The following is a 10,958-nucleotide window of genomic DNA, read 5'->3' as shown; positions in this document are numbered from 1 at the left end:
GTGGCTTCCTCAAACTTCCAGCTTCTCTCTATACAAATTAAAACCCATCCTGATTCAGTTTGGCCGCACCCACAGAGGATCGGAGAAGATGCTATTCACAAATGAGCCCTTACCTTAATGGATAATACATTTTCAGAAGGTCCTATTGACAAATGGATTCTCACCCACAAGAACCCAGATTAGAGTCAAGAATGTGCCTTTTGCTGGAGTGCATGATTCACTCTGCCACAAGTGGTTTGTAACAAACATTAATGTGGCAATCGATAACCCAGAGAGTTTCCATGAGGCACCTCTCCAGCCTTCGGATTAGCTTTAGCTCACTTTTTAAATATCTTGCGTAAATTAGTTTAAGTGGATTTCTACCACTTGTAACCAAGCAATCCCTGCCTAGTGAATGCAGATGTACAAAAATGAGACCACACCTCGTGGCCTGCTGGCGGCTACAGGTGGGTAATGGAGCCGGAAGGCTGCCAGCTGCCTGTTACGTCTTGGAGGCAGGATGGCAAGGGCCTCTGATCACGGTCCCTGAGGGAAAGAATTATATTTAAACATTTTATGGACTTTCTCTTCTCCCTCATCATTTAAACAACAATAAATGTAACCCATCAATTTAGATTATGACCTTTTTATTACATTATAATCAGGTGCCAAGTGGCTCAAGATTTACAAGAGATATTATTGCACAGGCAATAATGAGGATAAACGGGCAGTGGGTGGACTGCTTTGGAGGTGAGGGAGCCTCGGCGACAGTCCCCGATGGCACAATGAGGTGTCCTGGAGGCCACACAGGCTGACGTGATGAAAAGTCCACCTGGAAGCAGTCCGGCTTGGAGGTCAGTGCAGCAAAGTTGGAACATGGCACGGAGCCCCGGCTCTCCCAAGTATGAGGCATGTCGTCTTCTGCAACTCACCCGACAGCTCAGGCTCTGCTTCCTGACCGTACAGGGCCAGGGTAAATATTTTATGGCATCATGGAAGTCAGCATCCAGTGGGCTGTTTTTGTTATTATTGTTGTTAATGCTGTTACGATTATTAAAACTCATAGTTGTATTTCCAATCCTTTAAATTCCCCAGACGTAGTCTAAGGCTGCTTGCTTTTGCTGAGGTGGAAACTGAAGGTCCATTTATAATTGTGCAGCTCCTTGACTCATCCTTTAAAAAAACCTGTGAATGGATCATAATCAATATCACAATGAACCTGAACCATTGAGCACTGAAGAGGACCTGAGTCAGTTCCTATTCCCTCATTCTTTACAGGTTTCCATGCCTAAGTTTTGGGCATCTCAGCTTGCTCATCTGTAAAATAGGCATGAAGCACCTGTCTCATAGTGGCAATGAGGACCAAATGTGGTGCTCTATGAAATCAAATTTTCATATGCAAGATTATTGCATTTGGAATCTTTTTCTCAATACATTTAATATCAGCAAAGACAGTAAAAACCGCCAACTCTGAAGTCAGGTTTCCTGGGTTCGAATCCCATCTTTACCACCTGTGTGCCTTGAACAAGCGACAACCTCTCTCAGGCTGTTTCCTTGTCTGTAAAATGGGGGAGAATACCACCCAGATCAGAGGACATTGCTGAAGCTTCCAGGAGGTGATGCCAATAAAATCCCTGGCATAGCCTGACACATCTTATGAGCTCAATAATCATTAACTATTATTTGGGGCTTGTTTAAAACCCCAATAACCACAGAGATGAGTTTCCAGAAAAGTTAGGGGAAGCCCAGAAGGTGATCTTGGGCTTAACTGGAAAGGATGGTATGTACATACATATATTGAGGAGGAGAGGCAGAATTTACTTGCAGCTGCAGAATTTGAGCAAGTCTAGGCCAGGTTTAGGAACACCTGCCCGGAAGAATTTGCACACAACACCATGACACATAGGTACTCCCTCTCCTGCAGTGTGTGGCACCCTTTAAGCACGGTGAGCTAGAAAAGAAAGAACATTCAAATCAGGTGGCGCACTTGGCCCAGTGGATAGGGCGTCCGTCTACCACATGGGAGGTCCGCAGTTCAAACCCCAGGCCTCCTTGACCCGTGTGGAGCTGGCCCATGCGCAGTGCTGATGCGCGCAAGGAGTGCCCTGCCACACAGGTGTGTCCCCCGCATAGGGGAGCCCCACGCGCAAGGAGTGCGCCCCGTAAGGAGAGCCACCCAGCGCAAAAGAAAGTGCAGCCTGCCCAGCAATGGTGCTGCACACACAGAGAGTTGACACAGCAAGATGACACAACAAAAAGAAACACAGATTCCCATGCCGCTGACAACAACAGAAGCAGACAAAGAAAGAAGACTCAGCAAATAGACACAGAGAACAGACAATCAGGGCGGGGAAGAGAAGAGAAATAAATAAATAAATAAATCTTTTTTTAAAAGTTGTAAGAATCAGTAGCACCTACTAAAAAAATCATACAAGAGTAACAAAATATTATCTTAAAATTAAACATGTAAACCAGGGACCATCTCTAATGTCCAAAAAGGGTTGTCCCTGGCAAGCTCTAAAGCAGTGGTTCTCGAAGCTGGACGCCCCCCACCTCCCAGCAGCATCGGTATCCCCTAGGAACTTACTGGAAATGACAATTCTCGGCCCCTCCCCAAACCTATAGAAACACACTCCCAAGGTGGGGCCCAGCAGTCCATGTTTTTTGGGCCCTCCAGGTGATTCCAATGGTGCTCTTTTGAGAATCGATGCCCTCCTGGAAAGCACTGGATGCAACTGGCAAACAGGTCTTTCTTCCTTCTGGGAGCTCAGATGTCCTATATCCCACCCTACCCCTCTCCTTCCTGGTCACATTTATGACTTGTCTTCTCTTCTTCAAAATTGATCAGAACCCAAGTGGGAGGACTCACTCTCTAAATCAAGTCCTTTGGACAAAAGTAGATGTGTCACACTTGGACACCCCAGGACTTGTCTCTGCTGTTTTCCTGCCAAGCCCCTGGCAGGATGAGCCTCTTCTGCCTGCGTCACTGGATGACACTACATCATCGTGATAAACACTGGCTCTGAGTGTTTATCCTGTAAATACTTTCAGTGGATTGTTTCCCTCCTCACAATGCAGTTTGACATCACAATGCGGTCAAAGGGGATGATACATATGTGGTAAGTGCTATTATCACCCCCTGCGGGACATTTAGGCACAACCAAGGAAAACTGTCTGCATCACAGAGCTGGGGCTTGAGCCCGACCGGCCTGAGTCCAGGGTCTCTGCTTCCCCCCAGGCTGTGTGGCCCCTGCATGTGCTATGTTTAGCTTTCCTCCTAGCGAGTTAGGAAGCACAGCTGACTCAGAGTACAGAAACATGAATGCAAGCCCTGGTTCTGTACTAATCACGTATGTCTTGGGCAGAGGCCCTCAGCTCTTAACCCTGAGTTTGCCTATCTATAAACTGGGCGTACTAATTCCTGTCCTTCCTCCCAAAATTGTTAAAAGGGCATCAAATGAGGCAAAGCATTTTAAAGTACTTTGCAAGCTAGAAAATACCAGGGGAACGGAAGGTCTTGCTGTGCCCAAGGACTGAAATTGACTGGGTATCTGTGGCGAAGGTGACACATATATGGTTAGTGGCCATAGTTACTCTCACAGAGCTAAGAAGCAGAAAACACTGGTCTCCTGTGCTAAAATCATGCTTACCTACATTCCTTGCTCTGCCTGTGGAGGCTGCTCCCCAGCAACCCAAATGGGATTGTCTCATGAGATGGCTAACTTTTCCCTGGGGTGAGCCTGGGGATTGTTTGTTATATTTTCCACTTGCAAAAGACAAGTCTGGGGGCAGGGTGGACTTCAGGCACAGTTGGACCCAGGCTCAAGCAATGTCAGCAGGAGCCATCTCTTGTTTCTGTTGTCTGTGAGTCAGCTCCATCCTCAGGTGGCTCTGGCAGTTTCAGATTCATATAGTCCCAACACTTGTTCAGAGGAAGAGAGGCCCCTCCTCTTAGAGCTAAAACAACAGCTGCAGGGTTGAGTCAGGATGAACTCTGGCACAGGTTGGGTAGTGTGCCCATTCCGAGATCAAACAGCATGGCAAAAGGGAGAGAAAGAACTCGTTACCTTAGCTTAGGTCAGAAGTTCCTCTCCTGGAGCCTTTCTAAAGAAAAACCAGGTAAGAAGAAGGCATAGAAAACAGAAGAAAATTTGAAAATGGTAACTCCTTGGCTCGACCCCAGTCCCTCCCCTTTAGCCACTGTCGGGAGGTGTTTTAGGCTGAGAGGCAGCACATTCTCCTTCCAAAGCTCTGCGTGCAGATCCAGGCTCCACTGGCGAGGGTCAAAGCAGAACCTGTACATGAGCGGGAGGTGCAGGGGCCCACAGAAGCAGCCAGAGCCCAGGGTCCAGCGAGGACCCCACCGCGACCCCGTCGTCAGATAGCAGCAGTGCTTCCTGCCCCTCTGGAAGGTGGCATCCAGCAGGATACACAGGGTCTGCTTTTCCTTACTGCTCTGTCACTGTAATCCAGAAACAAACACAGCCTCAGATGCCCTCCCCGAAGCTTTCCAAGGCCACTATCAGTGACTTTATCTCCTCCTTGGGATTTCCTGCTTCTTTTGCTGGACTGCGTGTGTGCGCGTGTGGCTTTGCATGTGCATATTTTCTCTTGAGAGAACTGACTATTCATCAGCATTTTCCGTAGCGTGGATATGTGAGCTGCTGGGGTGCAGGCGGATCAGGGTGGCACACACGCGAATGTTTCTTAGTAGTTTGTGTCTCTTTTAAAATGCACTAGAAAAATATCACCGCTCTTATATTAGCCTCGAGCATTTACTGAGTATTTACTTTGGGCCAGGCAGTGTTCCAAGTCCTGCCCACATACCAGCTCATTTAACTCCCATAAGAGCTATATGGAGAAGTACTCTTGTTAGACTCATTTTACAGATGAGGAACAGAGGCACAGAGAGGCTACGTAATTGCTTAAGGTCACACAGTTAATATACAGTGGAGCCGAGACTCCTACCCAAGCAATCTGGCTCCAGAGCCAAGCTCTTAAATCACTACACCAAACCTGTGATTTTACAGATTTCATGGTAGTGATACAACGTGACCTTTTCTAACAAACTTAAATAAAATAGAGGGAGCATATGTAAAGGAAATATTAAATAAGTAATTTAAAAGGTAGCATTGGGAAATGGCAAGACTTATCTAGGTGGTCCGTGAGTGACTGGCATTTGGGAAACCCTGAAACACTGTACAACTGGCCTCATTATAATAAAGTCCATGAACCTCAGGGCACGCATCAGTGGCCTTTAGGGGAGTCTGCGAACCCCTAAAGTAATGTACAAGGTAGCATAAATATGTGCACTTCTCTGGGGAGAGGGTATGCTGCTTTCATCCCATCTCAAAGGAGTTTCTGACGAGCACCACTAACTTCCACTGCACCTTTGAGAAATTTAGAAAAAGACACCCCCTTTGGAAGAATGGATTAGAAAAAGGCACTGCATCTTTTGGACAGGCGCGGCCCTGGCTGAGTGTAAGCACACGGCTTGGAAAGCAAACAACTTACATTAAACACTTCACTTTACAGTTTACAAAGCATTTCAGTAGTCACTCTCATTTCAGCCTCCTGTCGACCCTATGCAGACCACGGGGAAGTAGTTCCATTTCTCAGGTAGATGAAGATCCAAGGAGTTAAGTGACTTTCCAGCGAGGCTGTCACACAGGCATTAGGCATGCAGCTCGGAAACAAAGCCAGGTCTGTCTGAACCCCCAAAAGCAAGTGTTCTTTCCTTAAACACTGTCACCTTAAAGTGCTCCTGGGGACCCTGGTTGCCTAGATAGATCAGGCTTAGGGAAAGCAGAGAAGTGAGGACAACATTTTATTCTATGCTAATATTCCAAAGATGCAATGAGTACCAGACAACTCGATGGTACTCATCGAGTACCTTCTTCCAGCATGGAAGAATGAAGAATGAAGTTGGATGCCTTCCTCACACTACACACAAAATGGATTATGTACCTAAATTAAACCAAAACCATAAAAATGTTTAGAAGAAGTCACAGGTATAGATCCCTGTGGCCTTAGATTAGGCAATGGTTTTTCAGATATGACATGAAAAGATAAATTGAACATATCAAAATTAAAAAGTTTTTCCCTACAAATGAGATGATCAAGAAACTGAAAAGGCAATGCGTAGAATGGGAAAATATTTGATAAGGTATTGGTATCCAGACTATATAAAGAACTCTTACAACTCAACAACAAAAAGACAACCCAATTTTTTAAAATAGGCAAAGCATTTGAATAGATTTTATTTTTAAAAAAAGATCCACAAACGACCAGTAAACATACGGAAAGATGTTCAACATTGTTAGCCATCAGGAAAATCCAAATCAAAACCACAAGAAGATACCACTTTACACACGCTAGGAAGACTAGAATAACAAACCAGATGATAATAAGGAAATGGAGAATTTGGAGCCCTCCTACACCTCTGGTGGGAATGTAAAGTGGTGAAACCACTTTGGAAAACAGTTCGGCAGTTTCTCAAATTTTAAACATAGAGTTACCATATGACCAGCAGTTCCTATCCTAGGAATGTATCCTAGAGAGATGAAAACAAAAATTCAGTAAAGAACTTGTACAAAAATGTTCACAGTGGCATTATTTATAACAGCCTAAATTAGAACGTCCAATCCAAAATATCCATTAATGGATGAATGGATAAATAAAATGTGATATATCCATGCAATATTCAGCAATGAAAAGGAATGAAGTACTGATACATGCTACAGGCCACAACATGGATAAACCTTGAAAGCATTATGCTAAGTAAAAGAAGCCAGTAACAAAAGACCACATATTGTATGATTCCATTTATATGCAGTATCCAGAATAAGCAAATCTATAGAGACAGAAAGTGGATTAGTGGTTGCCTAGAGTTGTGGGGTTAGGGGAAAATGGGGAGTGACTTTTAAAGGGTATAAAGTTTATTTTGGGGTGATAAAATGTTCTAAACTTAGTGGTGATGGTTGAACAATTCTGTGACTTGTAGGCTTTAGAGGGATGAATTTTAGTGTATGTGAATTAAATCTCAATAAAGATGTTTTTTAAATGTCCTGAAGAATATATGCAGATACTTCCTCCTCCCAAGAGGCAGAGCGTAATGCGCCTCCCCTTGAATGTGAATTGAGCTTCATGACTCCCCTCTGAAGACAAGAGTATGGAAAGAGAAAGTAGCAACTTCTGAGTGGAGAAATGGCGGACGCCATCCTCACTGAGTGACTGAGTTCACATCCTCAGTGACGACGTGGCGCGATCGGGCACCCCCCGATGTCACGTGATGAGAGGAGCACCTCACCTCTGTGGTGTTCTCCCCCAAACCTATAACCCCAGTCCACCATGGGAAAAAAATTCAGACAAACCCAAACTGAGGGACGTTCTATAACATCGTGAGCAGTGCTCCTCAAAAATGTCAAGGTCATGAAAAACAAGGGAAGTCTGAGAATCTGTCACAGACAGAACGGATAAAGAGACCTGCCACCTAAGTGCAATGCAGCATCCTGGAGGGGGCCCTGGGACAGAAAAAGGACATTACTGCGGAAATGGTGACATTCAAATTAAGCCTGAGGTTTAATTAATAGTAATGTACAAATGTAGGTCTCTCAGTTGTGTTACGTAAGAAATCTAACATGAGGGAAAACTGGGTGAAGCGTACACAGGAACTCTGTATGATTTTTGCAACTTTGCTGTACATCTAAAATTATTCCACATTAAGAGGTTTTTTTAAAAATGCGTGGCATTGCGGAAAACCAAGACTTTATTAGCCATCCTTCCACTTAGTTCACAGATCAGCGTATGTGTATATAATGTACATATGTAACGTGTGCACATATGTGTGCATTTATGTATAATCCTTTAACTTTTAATGACATGCAGGGGTAAACCCTCCTCTTTATGGACCTTCGGGGTAGAGGGCTAATTAATTTTATCTCTTGGTTTCTGACACATTCCATCATTGGTCTGGGCAAGGGTCTGTCACCATATTCATTTGGTTACCTGGTTGTTCCCTTTACCTCCCATTTCCGCCCACCCCATAGGCAACCTCCTAGCATATATCCTCATGGCTGCCTGCATCCATACAAAACATGAATTTTTTGTGTACGTATATTTAATTTACATCAATGGTACTGTATTACATGTCTCATCTGTTTCTTGCCCTTTTAACCTAAAACTGCGCATTGAAACCCCAGCTGTGCCCAAGGGTGAAAGTCCAGTCTGTTGCTTCTGCTTCACAGCTGTCCATGGTGGACAGTCACAACTTTTCCAGGGACGGACGCCCTGGACCATCTCTGAACCCTTCTCCCACCAGAAAAAATGATGCAAAAAATATCCTCTGCATATCCCCTTATGGTCCCTTGTGAGCATTTCTTTGGTTCTTTGGGGTGTTATGCCCAGGGGCAAAACAGCTGGACCTCGGGACACTTAATTTGATAAGTACTGCCACACCACTTCCAGAATCTTCTGACCAGCATGGCGGGAGGGCTTTTCACCCCAGGTCTCCATCACCGTCACTGCTTCGTGCCTCTGCGGATGGTAACCTGACCCTGATTCAGGGAGCAGGAGGGATGAGAACAGGACACAGCATCTGAATAAATGCCAAGATGTCTTGAGCACTTGCTGTGGACCAGGTGTCGTCTTCAACTTTATGTGTGGGAGTGAATTTAACTCTTACTGCAGTCCTTCCAGGTAAGTGCTTTTATCTGCAATTACAGATGCAGGAAGGAGGCACACAGAGGTGAGCGGACTCGCCCAGGGTCATTCAGCTATACCCTCAAGGCTCTGCAGCTCTAGACTGCCTGCCACCTGCCCTTCCTCTCTACTCCCAGCTCAGCCCTGCAGTCTGGGCACAGTGCACGCCCAGCGCCAGCCCCCATTTCATTCATCTGCCCTCCCAGCCTGCTCAGGTGGGCTTGAGAGGCCTGAGCGGGAAATGGGCTAATTCGGAGGCTTCATGAAAACATAAACCACCCTCAGAGCAGTATTAGTAACTCCTCTCTTCCTGAGTCCAATTGAGACAGATTTTCTGCCCCAGAGGGGTACCACGCTGGGTCCTGGGGGAGTCGGAAAGTTGTCCTGGGATCCCTGAGACAGGCGGAAGCTGCCCGCCTGAGGCCCAATTTGGAATGTGAAGAAGCTGGACAACAGGCCTAGGTTGCTCTAGAAATCCCAGGGGTGGGAACTGCTCCCCACGGCCGGCACCATCCCACCAAGTGCCAATCAATCGTGCTTTACCAGGAGGCGTAATCAATGTGCAGCAGGCAGCCCCAGCCAATTAGGCTTATCACTGACCGAGAGGAGCAGGAAGCCGTCTTTTCCTCCTGCTCCATGGAAGAAGCCAGTTCCCATTTTTTATCTCTGGATTCCCACCAAGCCATCTCAGCGGGGAGGGAGTTCTGACAGAAAGCAGGGGCGAGCTATCTCACTCCCCTTGAGCCCGGGGTCAGGCCAGGCTGCCCTTAAGGCCAGGCTCGCAATCGGCTGGAAACAGGCCTTCCACGGGGTTCTTGGCAAAGAGCACACACCAGTCAGGCCGGCCAGGCCAGCACCAGCACAGCCTTCCTCTTCACCCTCCTCCTCCTCCCTGCAGATTTGAGAAACTTCCCACTGGGCTCCTCAAGTGTCTCCCCAGGCAGACCGAGCTGGGGCCGGGGCGAACTAGCTCCAGTTTGGGGCAGTTTGATGTATCCGTTTCACAGCAAAAGGCAGTGCTTTAACATTTAACTGAGGCTAATTGTACACTGGAAAATAGTGTATTTATCAACTGTATCTACCTTTGCCCCGGCTTTCTCCTTCCAAAGAGATAAATTACTGGGGTAGATAAGCATCCAGCTTTCAGCGCGATCAAATGAACACCAGGAGTCCTCAAGATAGGAACCGTTTGTGAAACCCAGCTCCTGCCCACTGCGGCATCCAACTCAGAGGGTGCCCTCTGCCAAGAATGTCAGCACTGCAACAGCAAGGGGATTTGCTTTTAAAGGATCTTTTGCAGCCTCTTCAGATCAGTCACTCAGTGGTGAATGGATAGTCTGCCTCCAGGTTGGATTTTCCAGCCTGCTGGTAATGGGTGGACCACAAACACAGGCTAACAAGATGGCGGCCTCCAGGCCATCAGCGTGCAATGCTGCCACGGAGTTGTCCAGACTCACCGACCATAGCCAGGGTTTCGCGATTGACTTCTGGGGCGGCCACATGGGCTCCTCAGTTCATGACTGGAACCCCAGATTCAGAACCTGTTTTCAGGGGTTCCCATTAACACATTGTATTTAATGGTGTGTAATCTTGGTGCCCTTAATGCAAGATATTTGTAGACTCAAAAATTCAGAACTTTAGGAAAAGCTGCCCCATACTGGGGGGCGGGGGGTGGGGCAGGAGGGTTTCTGGGTCTTTCTACTGCACTGACAGCCTGTGTTCAGGGAAGTTTCATCTTAAACATCTCAAGGGTTGGAGTATCTAATATTTCCCATTTGAGGTTCTACCCTAATTGAAATGCTAACCTCCATCTGTCAGGGCTGTCTGATATTTGTCCTAAACTCTTTTCTGTTTAGTTAGGTCATACAGACTCTTAATCCACCCTTGTCCCAGCGCGTAAATATCCCCCTTCTTCCTTGCCAAAAGTGTCCCTTTTGCAGATTAGGAGGCAGTTTTCAAATCATGCCCGCTCTCAGCACGCCACCCCACCCCATCTCAGTCATCACTTAGCCAAACTACACACATATATATATTTAGCCCTTTTAATCTTTTTTCTCATAAGTTTCTAATTTTACATTTTCCAGGGTATTTTGGATTTGGCAGAAAGACTTGGTCTGCAAAGAGTAGAACTTAATTATCAAAAGCTGAACTGGAGTGAGCAATCCATCACTGGGTGACACATCCTTGCCTGTGCTCATTTGAAAAACACTTTTTGTGTGTGTGGCTCTCGAGAAAAAAAGAAAACAAAAAACTGTCAGAACCGAAAAAAAAAAAAATCC

General features: G+C 46.1%; 1 long non-coding RNA gene across 1 annotated transcript; it reads right to left on the bottom strand.

The window, feature by feature from the left end:
• Positions 1-609: 609 nt before the first annotated feature.
• On the bottom strand, positions 610-2,995 carry LOC131274246 (uncharacterized). Its single transcript, XR_009181455.1, has 3 exons — positions 2,849-2,995; positions 1,772-1,930; positions 610-1,164 (listed from the first exon to the last, which is right to left on the bottom strand). It is a non-coding gene; the product is annotated as an uncharacterized lncRNA (long non-coding RNA).
• Positions 2,996-10,958: the final 7,963 nt, after the last annotated feature.

The sequence above is a fragment of the Dasypus novemcinctus genome, chromosome 18, assembly GCF_030445035.2.
Source record: "Dasypus novemcinctus isolate mDasNov1 chromosome 18, mDasNov1.1.hap2, whole genome shotgun sequence".
In the NCBI taxonomy this organism is placed as follows: domain Eukaryota; kingdom Metazoa; phylum Chordata; class Mammalia; order Cingulata; family Dasypodidae; genus Dasypus; species Dasypus novemcinctus.
Note: the sequence above shows the minus strand (reverse complement) of the source record. Positions and strands in the feature narration are given on the sequence as shown.